The 15,885-nt window shown below is 45.8% G+C and overlaps 1 protein-coding gene across 8 annotated transcripts in view; it reads left to right on the plus strand.

The window, feature by feature from the left end:
- Positions 1-204: 204 nt before the first annotated feature.
- The window catches only part of WDFY3 (WD repeat and FYVE domain containing 3), a 131,267-nt gene continuing 115,586 nt past the window's right edge, over positions 205-15,885 (plus strand). For 7 of the 8 annotated variants that reach the window (XM_065736695.1, XM_065736687.1, XM_065736691.1 and 4 more), the window contains exon 1: positions 205-296. The gene's annotated coding sequence lies outside the window, so the exon portion shown is untranslated. Of the gene's footprint in view, positions 297-715; positions 785-15,885 lie in introns of those variants that run through there. The other variant, XM_065736688.1, reaches the window with a different exon arrangement.

Raw genomic sequence — 15,885 nt, forward strand, 5'->3', positions numbered from 1 at the left:
TGAGCGTCCCCTGGCCCAACTCGAGGCCGTTCCCTGTCGTGCCGTCCTTCTGTGCACACAGCAGGGACGCTCGGTGGGCTTTCGCTCAGCGTGGGAAGCCTCGGGCCGCACGAAGGGTCCGTTCGCTCCGCCCGGTGTCGGCAGCGCTCCGTTCTCCTCAGAGAAGAGGCGCTGCCGGAGGATCTTTGTCCGGACAAGGGGAGCGCAGAACCTTCCGCGGGACTCCAGGGGAAACGCGAACTGCTACACTGGAAATCATTTTTATTATTTTGTGAACCACCACCGACGGAGCAGAGGTGAGCGGGCGCTGCCTGCGCTCCCTTCTCCCGCCATTCCCCATACGCTCTCCTCAGGTGGCCGCGGGAGCCAGCCGGGAGGAGGAGGAGGAGCAGCAGAGGGAGGAGGCAGCCGAGCGGGGAGGGGGCACTCTGCGCCGCGGAGGAGGAGGAGGACGACTAAGATGGCCACCAGCCGCCGCGGGGAGCGGCCCCGCTGCCCCCGCCCCGCCTCGCGCGGATCCCGCGGCCCGGCCCGGCCTTGATGGGGCCGGAACGACGCCGCGGTCAAGACGCTGCAGCGGCGGCGGCGCGTCCCACGGGAGCCCGCCCGGGCCTCAGCGGGGGAGCCGCCCTCCCGGCCCGGCCCGCACCGCCCCGCCGCGCCCGCCCGCTCGCCTGAGCCCCGCGGAGCGAAGCGGAGAGCGGCCGCCCGCCCGCCGCCTTCTCCCCCCGCCTCGGCGGGCCGGGCCGGCCGCAGCGGCCCCGCGAGAGCTCGCCGCTTCCCGGTGAGTGCCCACCGCCCGCTTTGTCGCTCCGCCGCAGGCCGTGCCGTGTGCCGGACTGCCGTGCGGGTTTTGGGGGGGGCGGCCCGGCGGGTGCCTTGGGCGGCCGGTTGCGGCTATCGCGTTCTCTGTTGTGTGTGCATTCCCATCCTGCGGCCCTTCTCAGCGCGCTGGAGCCCGGCCTGGTGGAGCCCTGAGGGAGCCCGGCGGCCTTTGTTGTTCCCGGGGAGGAGAGGGCCGGGCCGGGCGGCCTTCCCGCTGGCACCTGCTGTGCGGGCCGGACGGGGCTCTGTCGTTCCCTTCGTCTCAGCGTAGTTGTCGATTCCGTCCGTGGTCTCCGACCCAGCGGCGGTGCTCACCTTGAGGGACGAGGGCCGTGGCTCTCGGCTGGGGATGTCGGCGTGGACAGAGAGATGGAGGCAGGTGGCAGTGCAGGAGGTAAATGTGCTTATTTTCGGCTGTGGTTTCATGAACGGCCTACCTGCTTTTTTTGTGTGTTTAACGAGAGTAAATCCCAAAAGGATTCCTCTGTGGACCCTCAATTCCCGGGCTTATTTTACTGGTTGGCTTTTGGTCAGTTGGTGCTATAGGTCTGTGCATACTAGAGCATAGAGCATTATGTTTCACCATGGAATATGGTAGGTTTCCTGTTAGGAAAGGTAGATGTTGTATGTTGCGTTAGTAGGCACAATTGGCTATCACATTAGCTCAACCTGAGCCGTGTGGCTGCCCTGTGCTCGTGTGTGCCTTGGCTGTGTGACACCTCCCCAGGGACCACACTGTGGTGGCCTCAGAGAGCTCCTGTTGTCTTAGGTTTCAGCATCACAGAGTCCTCCAAACCTGGGCTGGTTCTGCAGGGAGTTATCCTGATGGCGTCATGACAAGTTTTGGTGCATCCGTGGCACGTTTTGTTGCCAAGGAAGATGTAACTCGAGCAGCAGTGCCGTGAGGGTGGCTGTGTGCACGAGCTGGCATTTGTATGGTATTTCACATGTCCTACAGCTTGCAAATAAACTCAGCATTCACAGGCATGGAATATGTTAATTACTTCACGAGTTGGTCAATCACAGTGAGACGAGCAGGTTCTTCTGTATGTTAAGTTATAGACAGGCATGTTTATAAAGCAAAATACTTTGTAGAGGTCCCAGCTTCCATGCTGGAAGCATGAAGCCCTGTTAATATTGCATACGAACAGTGATCCTGGTAGCGAAGTGCTCCAGGTATGAGCTTGGGTCACCAGTGGTATTGCTGTGCTATGTACTGTGAATCTGTGTAGTTCAACTGGAGCCAGCTCTGCAGTACTCAGCGTTGGGGACGGCAAAATATTTTGAGTAGAAGAATGCCTGAAATACCTGTGGTGCTAGAACAGACTCTCAGTGAGTCATGTTCTTTGGATTGCTGTGCATTTGCTGGGAAATGGACCTGTTTGCTTTTCCAATTTGCCCAGCCGTGTTAGGCTGCTAAGCTTGGAGTAAAAGTATTGTATGGCTGGGGTTATATTGTGCTTCTTAGCAAGCTGATCGTCTGTTCAGTTCAAAGCGAAGCAAGTTAGGCATAGTGCTACAGTGATACTTAATAGCTTCAACACCCATTTAAAAATGTATTGCAGTATGTCTATCTCAAGGTTGATGTGAGTTAGTCTTTCTGGTAGATTGTTTCCTCATTTGCAATTCTGTGTCCTGGAATCAGCTAGCTCACAGCGTTGTGTTGCGTCGCTGCAAGGGCAAACTTGCCTTCAAAACAGCAACGGGAAGAAGTTAAGCAAAAAGGAAAATGTTTCTTGTTATTTTCAATCTGGAAATAACAGCTGTAATTCAGAAACCTGCATTTTTCATCTTGTTACCTGGGTCAGCTGAGAAGGTACCCCAGCAGTCTCTCTGCATAGTTCTAGGTTACTGGGGCCTGACTGCCAGCAATAGTGTACATGGCACACAGATTTTTGGAAGTACAGATATTTATTGTTGTTAAAAGACGTCAGCAACGTACTTCACACCTGCAAGCTTTCCTTTATGTACTTTATGGTTTTCTTCCAGTGCTCAGTTGGATTTCTTAGTATGTGGAAGACTTCTGGGGTTCGTACTGTGCCGAGATTGTGGATGGATGTTATCTTCCTGCTGGAAGCACTCGAGGCTGTCATGAGATTGTTTAGAAACTGCAGAGTTTGAGGATGGCGTTTTGCCTCCCAAGTGCTGATGTCAAATGTTTTGTTCTGTTGGGTCATGGTGGTTCACCTCAGTTTCTTCAAGTCTGCTGAGCAGAACTATGCAGAGAGAAGCAGATGGTTGGTCCCTCATTGTTAAAGTGCTGCAGGGCAAATCTGCAGATGCTGATGGGACGTCCTGTTCATGTTTGTAAGGGATTTGAAGTTCCTATTGCAAAATACTGGAAATATTGGCTCAGCAGCGGCCTCTGACTTGCAGGACTTCCTGCTCTCAGGAAGTCTTATATCATCTGTCCAAAATAACGGATTTTGGCGAGGAGGAGTGGGACTGCGATACGATTTAATGTGAGAAACCACACATTTTGCTTCTAATTTACCCCCCAGTGCTCGTCTTTCTGATAGAATTGTGGAAGTCTCGTTTTGCAAAATGTTACTGTAAAAAAAACTTGCATTTTGAAATGGTAAATTGAATCTGTCATTGAGCCATAATACATACGAGCATATGGGGAAATAAAGCAGTTGATTTTTGCATGGTTTTGTATTGAAGCTTTTAATTCACTGTTTCTTTGTTGTTGGTAATGGCGTTCCTCATTGCAACCAAAACATCCACCTGATGACCGATACTTGTGTCGTTACTTTGTTTGAATTGTCGGGCATTCAAGGAGCAGCTCCCTACTCGTGGAGCAACATTGTGGCTGTGGCAGTAGGGTCAGTTGAGAGAAATACTGTTTGACGTTTAGGAGGAATTAGATTCACTGAAAGCTAGATAGCAGCCCGCAGGCTCTTTTTCTTTGAGGACAAAATGGTGTCGGTTGCTTTGTTCTTTCTGGTGTTCTGTCAGTGTCCTGTGCGGGATTCAGCCTATCTTGAGCATGTAACTGCTAATGCTCTGTCTGAATTGCAAAATAGTAACTAATTTGCTGCACCGCCTCTAACAAGTATCTTCTGTAATCTCCAACTCAGTAGAGCACTATTGTGCTAGGAAAGAGTAAACTACATAAAGTGATCATCCAGCTCGTACTGAGTGGTGTGAAAGCACATGGCTTTACTTCTTTGGGTGACCATACGAGAGAGAGAGTGATGATGTGGATGCATCTCAATTACAGCAATGAGACATGAGAGTGTTTAATCTTAGACTTCTCCAAACGCTGTTATTATTATTTACGTGTGATGCATTGTACTGCAATGCATTTATTCCAAGGAACAAGCTTTGAGCAGGTTGGCCAACTCACTGTGTAGACAATAATAAATTTGAACAGAAGTCAAAGAAGTGGATTTCTAACTCTTCAGCTCCCAATGCACTACATGGTGTCATGATGTGGAATATCAACAACACAACAAAAACCACAAAACCATGACATCTTATTTCATCTCTTTCTCACGTGCTCTAGAGAAAATGCTCTAAAGTATGTAAGGATTAAACTTGGGCTTTTGTGGCTGGGTGGGCATATAGTGGTTGAGTGCCTATCTTAGCAAAGTCAGATGCTTTATAGCTTGGTTTTGCCCCTTGTATCTTTCCAGCAGGTTATTCTAATATGATAGAAGTTGGTGAAAGAAGTTATTCCCTTTCTTGAACCATCCATTTCCTTCCTAATGGCCTTGCACATGTGTTTGAGGCTCTGTGGTGAGCCTTTTCAGAGTAGGGGGTGAATTTCAATGCTTACCTCAAAGGAGCAAAATAGCAAATACATCAGCACTGAACTTTCAGCACTGCCAGTAGCCAGGAGTTACATACTGTCCAGCAATGAAATACAGCCCTGTGTTTTCCTTTGGTGTTCTCTAGGATCTCTTGCTTTTGAAACAGTGTGACCACAGTCAGAAAGTGGATGGGAGCTCTTGAGCAAAGCGTACTTCTGGCTTTGGCTTTCAGTGCTGGATTTTGCAGGGGTGTCACAGTGCATTGGGCATTGCGGAGTACAGCTTGGTTCTTATTCCTGAGTAGCCCAAACTGCACTGTACTGCCATTACTTTTCTTCTGTATCACCCTGCCAGGTGGAGCATGCTTTATCTTCTTATGTTTCCAGATGTGTTCATTGTTTTGAAATTGAGATATGTTAAAAATGTCACAGTGGTTGAAAGCAAGGTGATTTGTTCTTCATGAAGCTGACGGCTTGTTTCTTCACGGAGTGGACTGAATTTGCATGCTGATTTGAGAATTGTCACTTACTGCCCTCAGCTCTGTCTGAGAACTAAAGCATAAGCTGAACTATATTAGAAAGGGAGGGAGCAGGTTCATAGGTTCATAAGTTTGGAAAGGACCTACAAGATCATCTAGTCCAACCATCCTCCTATCACTATCCCTACCCAACTACTAAATCAAATCCCTATTTTATCCCATATCCCAGAGTATGGACACTGTGGGCTTTCTAAAGTTTGTATTTGGCTGCGTGGCACTGTGAGTATATCCCTTACTTATATAATTTGATACTGTGGGAATAGAAAGAGAAATTATAGGGCTAAAAAAAATTCCTGGGGCACACAGAAAGCATGTGGTATTAAAAAAAAAAAAAAAAAAAGGAAGAAAAAAACGCATACTGAGAGACTGCACTTGCTTTTCAGTGAAGAAGATGGCAAAATGTCACCTTTGCTTGTGAGAAGAACTTCTCAGCAAGAGTTTTCTAGTGCTTGGATGATGAAAAATCCCAGAAGGAAAAGGGATACCTGAGGGAGGATATAGGTAGTGAAGGAGATGAATCAGGTAGCAGCGTGCTTGGCACCATCAGTGTCAGTCCCTGCCTGAGGTTCTGTGGCTCAGGTGGTTTGCAGTAGGCGTGTTGCTGGTGGGTGCTCCACTGGCCTTTGGCTCCATGTCATGGAGGCTTCTGTGGCAATGGCAATGCACACCGTTCCTGGACCCAGCGTGTGGAGAGCTGGGGAAGGCAGGTGTTGTGTGGAATCACTGTGCTGTGCTCAGAAATTATCTGCTTCTCCCCACCATGTCTGTTCGTTTTAATGCCAGAAGCTTTTGAAGCTTTGTGGAGTGGGAGAGGGTGAGCTTTAATGGTCTGATCTGGGAACAGGAAAGAATGCTTTCATTGCAGGCTGACAATAACATAACAGCTGTCTGTTGCTCTTGTGCCAAGCCTCACCTCCATCGCGTTCAGGATGCCATTTGTGGTCCTTGCCCCCCCCTCTGCAATGGCACTCTTGCCCAGATTGACTAACTACTAATGGCATTTTATGGAGGTCCTTGTGTCTTCGCTTGAGAGCTAGGGCCAAGATTGAGACCTGGCTTTCTATTTGCACGAGTGCTCGCGAAACAGAATGTACCACATGGAAAAATGACAGACAAAGCAAATGGAGTGTGCTTTTTAATGTAAAACCTGGATGTTCTTGGGGTTGCTAGTTCTAATGTTAGCGTGCCGGCCCTCAGCTGTGGTGGTTTGAAAGCCATTGCATAAATATATTTTACAGGTGTGGAATAAATTAATTTCCTTTTTGCCTTGAGCATGCTGTTTGCATGTTTTACTCTTGACTGAGAGCTGAAACAGGTTTGAAATATTCATGTGGCAAACTGCTAGGAGTTGAGTGTCACAACTATTACAAGATTGAGAGGGATATGATCAGAGCTGGCAATAGCCTTGTTATTGCTGTTTTCCTCTCTGACAAAGTAAATTCATTGTATTTCTGAGTTTTGTTAGCGTTGCAGAAGAAAGGAAGCATCTCTGAACAGCCTGAAGTAAGCAGTCCTTGTACACAGGGTATGAAATAGGCATAAGAATAAGGTAGAGACCACATCACCATTGAGACAATGACACTTGAGTCAGGAGCCATGCAGCAGTGGGGTGCAACAGAAGTGTAACAACAAAATTGCTATGGATATGATCAAAAAGAATACCAATTTCCTTGTTTATTAGGTTTACGAAAGTTTCATTTCACTCTTCTGAAAGTTTAGGATAAGCATTTAGGACAGTTACATATGTAAAGCTATTGTTAAAGCTATAATCTGGTTTTATTTCAGTAAAACACATACATATGCACTTCAGATGCACATGCGGATCTGAACAATTTATGTTTATTTTAATAAAGGGAAGTAGAGGAGGTGTTTATTTAGAAATCATGCCCTCGGAAGAATGTTTTCCACCAAACGATGCTTGTCTCTAAATATATAAATATGTTTAAATGAGATGTGGAAAATGCATTCCTCCCATATATTTGCTGTTTCTCTGAAGCATAGAGTGAACCAAGGTGAGGCCTGAGCTTCCTTTGGCACAAGCAGAATACATTTGGAAGACAGACTTTCCCCTTCCTTCCTGCTCATGCTCTTTGAGGTTATTTAGAAAAGAGGAGGAGGAGGGGGGGGAGGGCTGTACTCACAGCCTGTTTGCAGAGGCTGTCTGCCAAAGCTTTAAATTTTAACTGGAAAGATATGAAGAGTGCAACATGTAAGACTGAGCTTATCTCAATTGATCTTAAGAATGAAGTGATAATATTCTTAATAGCTGTTTCTCTTGAGCAGTTTGATTCAGGCCTGTGCTGTAGCATTGTGCTGAGGGTTGTGGCGGAGGAGCAGAGACCCTGGCGAGCTGTGCTGGTGTTTTGCCTTTGGTAGCGGTCCTTCTCTGAACTCTACTTTTGAGTGGGAAGGTGAACAAGTTCCCATGCCTCGGTCACTTTGGGATCATTGTCCACTGGAATACATCTTTCCATTTTGGTTCACTTCCCAGTAGCTCCGTGGCAATGATAATGAAGATGGTAAGATCCTTTGTTATGTGATGGATGATGGAAATAGTGGATATTGTAATATAGCTTTGTTTCACCGTGGGACCTGTACCTGATCTGAAGCTCTCCTTTGTGTGTTGGGAATGAGTGGCTGAGAGTTGCCTCTGTGCCTTCCCAGCAGGGGCCAATAGAAGCTCCCTGAAAGTCAGCACGTTTGGAGGGCTCCTGCCTTTGTCCAGGGGACGGTCGGTTGATTTTGTGAACTTAAGCAGATCAGCTATAAACAGTATACGTCCTTTGACCCTTTTACTTTGCTTGTGGTATATGGTCAAGGGGTTGAGCCCATAGTTAATCAGTAAGGGGCGAAGGGGAAAGGAGCTCTGTTGGAAGTACTCCAACTTGACTGGAAGTTGGGTATTAACTTGAAAAATAGAAAGAAGAACTTAGATGAGAAGTTATGGTTGCTTTTCAAGGCATTCAGTAGCATCTAGTTAAAAAAAACAACAAAACTCTCTGAATAACCTAGGTTTGTAGAAGAACTGTATTGCTCAGGATTTATGGTGGTTTTGATAGTTCAGAAGGGAAAATAAAATGCACAATATGTGCACAGTGATGTTTTCATGTTAATGTATGGAAATACTTCAGCAGTTTCTGTAGACAAACAGCTTTGTGTACATGAATGGAAAATAGAGGCTTGATAAAGACCTTTATTCTTTCTGTTATTTTCTCAGTACTACGAGTATTGCTACCATTTACATACGCTGGACAAAAGGGATTTGTCTGCAGATACCTTGAAGAATTTTGTAAAAGTGTTTTGCCAAGAGTTCTTGTCCTTTTTTCTTTCACTCTTGTGTCAGTGGCTATTTACATGGCCGTGGCCAGTTTGCCAGGTAACAAGTAAAATCCAGCAGTAAAAAGTAAAACTAGCAGAATAAATCTCTTCCCCCCCCCCCCCCTTCATCTCCCCCTGTTTCTTTGGTAATGACAATTAAGTATTTTTGTAGGAGCTTAGCAGAAAAGCAGTCTGGCAAACATGTTGTAGGACTTCAGAGTATTCTTTTGAAGTCCGTCAGTTGACTGTAACACCAAGTGCTGGGTTAGAAAGTAAACGTACTGTTCCCCTCCAACTTTCTCATCAGCTACTGTTAGAAGAGAGCTTACAAGGACTGAACTGTGTCCAGAGGGAAGAATGGCATTTGCTCGCTTTAGTGCTCTGAAATACTTGTTTCCAGGCTTTGCACATTAAGGAAATTATACGGCTACCAGCAGTCTGATGGTGGTCACCAGCAAGAGGTTTGAAGCATGGAGGAAGAAGAGCTTTTGTGGCTGGTGCGTGCAGTTGCTTGTCCGTAGGGAAGGCTGCTGCCTGAGCAACACGTCTCCCCAGCACACAAGGATTTATAGTTGTGTTTCTAAAGCTGATGATTGGAGGTATGGCAGTGTTCACTACATCTAGTAGAAAAATAATGTTTTTCCTTAATTACAGCAAACTCTGAAAGCAGTAGTGAGTTTTGTTATGTATGTTTCTTCTGATTTATCTTTACTACTTTCCATTTTCACTATCAGCCTCTGCTATTCATGAACTGACAGTCAGAAGCAGGATACATCTGTACTTGGTTTTTTGTGCTGCCTTAATGCCATTTCTTTCTTCTTCAGAGGCATCCTGGTTGTCTCCATTCTTTTGTTGTTCCTGAGATGGGATTCCGAGAAGATAACTGTATTTTGAACAGGGCTGGGAAGAAAATGGCTAAAGCTGCACTGTGGACTGGAGGCTTGTGCTCAAAATGCAATGCCATCTCCAAATGTATTCCTCTTGGTAGTTTACTCTTACTTTCTACTATTTTTTATGCAAGGTCTCAGTCTGTATCTTGAAACGTTCAGCGTACATCTCAAAGAATAACTAGCCCAGTGTAAGTTACAGCCTTCTCATTAAATGGTGTGGAAAAGGGAGAGGGGCAAAACAAGAGACATCTAAGATTCAGAAAAGGATCTGCAAGTATGTGACACCTTGTCACTCTCTGCAGTGTCCCTTCCTAGCTGAAAACAACTGCTTTATGAAGGATCTGGCACTTGAGTGGATGGTGGATGATTATAATAGGTCTTACAGAAACATTGGTGGCTGTTTATCCACGTAAACAGTATGACATCACTGCACTGCTCCTGACACTTTCTACTGGAATGGGAATGTCTTCTGCAGACGTGCTGTGTGTGCACCTCTGTGCTGGGAGAACCTCCCATGGTGGATGATCTGTCCCACTGGCTTGTTATTGCTCTCCTGAGTCTAATTGCCAGAGTGAAAAAGAGTTCGCGTCCCTTCCTGGGCATGATGTGATAGCATTGTTTGCTCATTTCCAGAGCCCTGTGCTGTGCAGATAACTTTGTGTACATGAAGGTAACCCAGTTACTTCTGAGCTTTCTCTCGACCTTTGGTAATAAACTTAGCTCTCAGTGTTAAAAAGAAAACAAAAAACAACAGAAAGAAACCGAGACTGATAGCCATATTTGCACTCCAAGTTCCTTCAGCTTTACATCCTGCAAGAAGTGCAACCTTTGGGTCTCTGAGAAGTTTTTCAGTGTTGTATGTGGAATGTGGAGTAACATTTCTTGTCTGCTTTGGACCTCTACCTTCGACTGCTGGGGTCTGTGCTCTTTGCAGCCTGACCTCCTTCTTCCCTTGCATGCAGATGTGCATTTTGCTGCACTGAAATGGATGTTGTTAGAAGGTGCCTTATTCCATAAGATATCCGAAGAGCTTGCTTTCTTATCCATCTGGCATGTTCAGCTAGGTATGCTAGTGGAGTGCGTGGAGCGCTGGCTCCTGTCGGTTGTCGTTTGTATTGGCTTATTGACTTGGTGTGCCTTTAATGGGATTAAAGGAAAGTTGCTGAGCTGATGATATCCGTGTGTTGATGTAGGCTGGATGTCCTTGCTTGGGTAGGCAATGGCTGTACCCGTGTTAGGAGGCTCTGTTCATCTCAAGCCAAACAATTTAATGAAGTGGGTGAGGTACTAAATAGTCTTTCAGAAAGGAGACTGTAAAATCTGATCTACAATAGTTTGAGCAGTAATATCACAGACACCTACAACTTGGTCTTGAGTTTCTTGGGGGTTTCTGTTCTCCTGGCTGTATTGTCAGCGGGGCAGGGTGTACTGCAGAGAAGCAGTGTGTGCTCAAGCAGCTTTTGGAGGCTGATTCACTTCTGACCCTCCAACAGAACCTGCGAACTGAGTGAGGACAATGGTGCTGTGGTTCCTTGAAAATCACTTTCTCTTGCTGTCTTTCAGTCAAGAAAGTAGCAGCTGGCCTGCTTGGGCTTGTGCTGAGCTTTTGGCCCCTCCTCTTTCATCAGAGGAAAGTGTTTTGGGATTTGGGAAAGGAATATTTGCTTTCTGGTCTTCAGTCATGCAGAGTTGTTATTCTTACTCCTATTTCCGTTGTCTCAGAGGTCACTGATGTCCTGCCCCTTGTTTGCAGCCCCTCTTGGGCACACCTGGCTGCACTGTTGAGTAATTGCTTTCTTGTAGAGGAGGAGGTGCTTGCTGTCTGAACACACGCCCTACTGACAGCAACATGATTAGAAGTTCTTCAGCTGCTTCCACGTGGTATGTGGATGTGTCTGGACAGGCAGGGTGAAGGGTTCTGCCTGCTTGCCCCTGGTAAGAGAATCCCATCTCTGCTCTGCAGTCCCACAGTTTCTCTTGCAGTGCCAGTTTCTTGCGTCTGCCACATGCTCCTGGGAGCATTTTAAATGAAACAAATGCATTATTTTGCCTTTTTTTTTTTGGGTCTGCTGCTCTGCTCCTGCAAAAACTTTGCTTGTGACAGAGCAAGCAAGCGAAGGAGAGAGAGAGAGAGAGAGAGTGTGTTTGTATGCTTGAATGCTGTTCTGCTGGAGTGTTCATTTGTCCCTTATGCCATTCTTTTGGTCATAATGTCAATTCTTTGCCCTTTAAAGAAAACTCTTATTCAAAAAACTATAGTGGATTTTCAAGAGATCCATTTGTGATGCAGTCTGCCAGTCCTCAGTTTTAAAACACATAATCTGAACTAAAATGCCAAAATACCGCTTGGAAAAAGATTGCTACAGAGAATTCCTTCAGTGCCCTCTTGGAAATGCTTTGGAGCGGGCAAGAAGCTCTCGAGAGCAGCACGGGGGTGGTGGACTGAGCCTCTGCTGAATATTCTTCTCCCCCTTGTGCCCTTCACACTTCATTTTAAGTTTTAAATATGGAAATCTCTCTTGTTATCACTAGACATCAAAGGGAAAATACAGCAAGCTGTTAGATCTTGTTTGTTGGTTCATATGATTGGAGCTTATCTAACTCAGGGATGGCATTGACATTCCATATCATGTATAAGCATTTTTTCTGTGACTGAACTCTTGCTGTTGTTTTTATTTTTATTTCTGAGTATACAAGGACAGGTGAATTGTCATCAGTGCAGTACCGATAGAATCAAAGAATCTGGAGCCATTCCCTATGCCCAATAGGACTGGTGATCCCTAAGTTTAAAGAAGTTCCATTCTATATAGGATGAAGAAGACTTGGTTTTGTTTCTGTGTTACTTCCTGAATCATCTAGATGGGGATGAGATGAGGATAGAAGTTTTATGTTTATTTATTTTGCTGTGCAGTGAAGTAATTGTTGAAACTTGATAAATTTAGGTAATAGTGTGCTCATATTTGTGTTATTAGATCAACACAACAAGTTGGGATTTCCTAGAGCATGCTGCTGATAAAAGCCCATCAGTGGGTTAAGGGGGAAAGCCAACAACTATTTATTATTATTATTATTATTGATTTTTACTATTTTTCCCTTTTCTGTAGAAGACTGAATTTTAGGATTATAAAGCCGAAATAATTAGAATTGAACATGTGCATTTGAGCTTCTAGTGAATCAAGAGAATTGATTTTTTTGGATGCATAGTCTGACTGAATGTAGTTCATGTCTTCTGGATGGATCTCCATTTATCCTTCTGGATGCTGAACTTGCCAGCTCTGTTTTCATTCTGCATCATTTATGATTGCTTTCCTTACCATTTATATGTTTCTTTGGTTTCTTCTCCCCTCTTCTGGTCTGCTCCTTTCTCTCCATCTCCCTTTGCAGGAAAAGCTATTTTTAATTTACCTGGGAAGATTTCTTTGGACATGGACTCTTCTGACTTTGAACATTTCACTTACTGTAATTGGAAGACATTTAGAATACCCATACTGCCTTGAAAAGAAATAATTACCTTCCAAACATCCTTGATTCCCATTACCTTAAACTCTGGTTTCGTGATCATAACTCCAGAGAGCTGTTTAATAGGAAAATATCATCTACAGAACAACCCTTGACACCTAAATAGTGAGTCATTGAAGGTGATAATCTTTCAGATGTGTACGCTTATCAGTAAGTTGCATCTTCTTATGTAAGCCACTTTCCTGTGGGTTAGGAAGTGGGTAATACAGCAGCACAACAGCTCAGCTCTGAGATTTCTGACTTGCTTATTCTTTAATATTCATGTATCTGTCCTGTAACTAAATTTACACACCGTGTTTGCTTTGGAATGCTGGAGTCCGGGAGCATTGCTGCTCCTGGCATACAAGGGATAGTGTCTTGCTGTTATAGATGTGGACTGGAGTTGCTTTTCTCTTTGAGTGAGTGAAACAGGAGTCACAGAATCACAAAATTGTAGGAGTTGGAAGGGACCTCTAGAGATCAAGTCCGACCCCTGCCAAAGCAACTCCCTAGCCCAGGTTGCACAGGTAGGCATCCAGGTGGGTCTTGAATGTCTCCAGAGGAGGAGACTCCACCACCTCTCTGTGCAGCTGTGCCAGTGCTCCGTCACTGCACTGTGAAGAAGTTTTTGTGCACATTTATGCAGAACTTACTTTGCTTCAGTTTGTGACCATTTCCCCTTGTCCTATTGCCACACACCACAGAGAGCAGTCCGGCCTCATCCCTTTGCCTCCCACTTCTCAGATATTTACAGGCATGGATCAGTTCCCCTTTGAGTCTACTTTTTTCAAGGCTGAACAGAGGTGCCCCACACCCTTTATGATCTTTGTAGCCCTCCGCTGGACTCTTTCAAGGAAATCCTGGTCTTTTTTGTACTAGGGAGCCCAGAACTGGACACAGTACTCCAGGTGGGGCCTCACCAGGGCAGAGTATAGTGGGGAGGTTCACTTCCCTTGGCCTGCTGGCCACACTCTTTTCAACATACCCCAGAGTCCTTGGAGAAGTTAGAAATGTTATTACTGTTTGCCAAAGAGCCGTGAGGGGAGCGAGGGGACTGCTAATCAGTTGGTGCAGGGGGCATGTGATGCAAACAGGTCTTTAACCAAGAGTCTGAGTTGCTGCGGAAGCATTAGGGAAGGTAAGTGGCTTATTTAATTCTGAGCTGAGACATTAGGTATAAAGCTGTGTTGCTTTGTAGTGTATTCATAATAAGGGATTTTAAGGATTGGATTATTGCCCTCTGCAGCAATCCATTATGCAAAGAAAAGCAAAGTTTTAAACAGGCTACAGCTGGTTATGGTGGTTGCTGGTGAATTGCCACTGACATGGTCACTGCCTCTGAAGTTATAGCTTGCCAAGATTCAGCTGTAGTGACTGCAGTAGGCTAGAAAGTCAGGTGTGAGGTGTGAGAGCATCGCAGAGAACTCCTGTGGCTGGGAAGGAGCCCTTTCTGCTGTGAGCAGTGCGTGGGCTGGTGGGAGAGGGAAGGGAGCCCTTCCCTGAGCACTAAGCTGAAGCAAAATGAGGGCAGTTGAGCCAAACATACTGTCATAGTACAGCACAGTGACTCACCTCAAATGAACAATTTTAAGTTGACACGTGTTTTGGAACTGCAGGAGAGGAAGATTTACAGGCATGACTTGTAGGAGGCAGCCGTATATTTAAAGAGACCATAGCTTAACTTCGTTTTGCGCTTGCTCAGATGATGGGATGGAAATAGTGGGGAGATGGGGATGGTGTGTGTAGAAGTGGGGTGTTCTCAGTGTAGTCTCAGTGCAGTGGGTGTTTTGGCAGTCCTTTTTTCTTCCATGTCAGTCATACTGTGTTCATGTTTCCTTTCGTAGGGTGAAATACAGCATCTGTGTCACTTGCCTGAGGCCCCTTTGAGCAGAGAAGAGCAGGCCTTCATGTAGTTTTCTATCTCTGAATATCTTGTGTGTACAAAGTCAAGGCATTGGGGCCAGCATGTTTGTTGAAGTGGGGCTAGAAACTTGTCTCTTTCCCTTTGCTGGGGGCAGGTCTGTTCTCATCTGTTTATTTATTCAGAAGCTGACAGTCCAAAGTGGCTTGTGGGCAATGGTTAAATGTCTCGCTTTCTTCTCCAGTTCATCTGTGCTCCCACTGGAACACAGATCATGGTATTCCCACCCCAAGGGGAACTACTGATTCCTGCCACTCCTGCTGGTAGCTGTCCTTGCTGAGCAAAGGCTGCTTCTTGGCGCTGTAGCAATGAGTAGGCATGAAAATGGCAGTGCTGCGTTTGGACTGTCAGAGAATTCTGCAATATTCAGAGAGCTAACAGGACTTAAAATTGCCAGGACAACCATCTTGGTGTCACTGCTGTGGGTTTTCCTTTTTTTCTGAAGTGCCTTGGGGTCTCTGAATGGCTTTCAGTGTTTGGTAGCAATGACATCTATTTTCATATCCAAAGAAATTCAAGAATATCGCTGCATCATGTCTTTGCTGACTCTGCAATGCAGCAGTGTTGGGCCACGAGCCCAAATCAGACTGGGAAGATGTAAACCTCCTGACCCAGAGGTAGGAAGAACCAAATGGACGAGAGTGAGAGCAGAGGAGAGACAACTAGAGAAATGCAGGCTTTTGGAAGAGGAGGTAAAACTTCTGTTCTTGTGGTGCAAGGCCTGGATGAGATGACTGTAATTAGGTTACAGTTATCTGTATTGATTCAGTGCTGGCAAGCTGCAGATCAACTGCCCTTTAATCAGCAGGCAGTGTGTTTGTGGTCTGTTGTGCTTGAATCAAACCTCCCTTTCCTTCTTCGTGCCGTAGCACGGCCACTCGGGAAAAACTCCTCTGCCCATCTCAAGCGATTCTGTGGTTCTTCCATCTCCATTTCTTTTAGAAATATGTTGCTGCTTCTGCTGTAGGAATCTGCAAAATATCCAACTGCAGGTGGATAGTACTCGAGCTTTCTTGGTAGCTTGCCTCCTGTGTTCCAGAAGCTGCAGCATTCATCAAGTTCTGTGGTGACAGCAGAGCTCTTGATTCCTGAAGCTTGGCCTTGCGTGCAGCTTCTCAGCACAGGGATGTCTTGTAAGGG

This window comes from Cyrtonyx montezumae, unplaced genomic scaffold, assembly GCF_038088225.1.
Source record: "Cyrtonyx montezumae isolate F1298 unplaced genomic scaffold, pur_monq_1.0 scaffold_2, whole genome shotgun sequence".
NCBI lineage: Eukaryota > Metazoa > Chordata > Aves > Galliformes > Odontophoridae > Cyrtonyx > Cyrtonyx montezumae.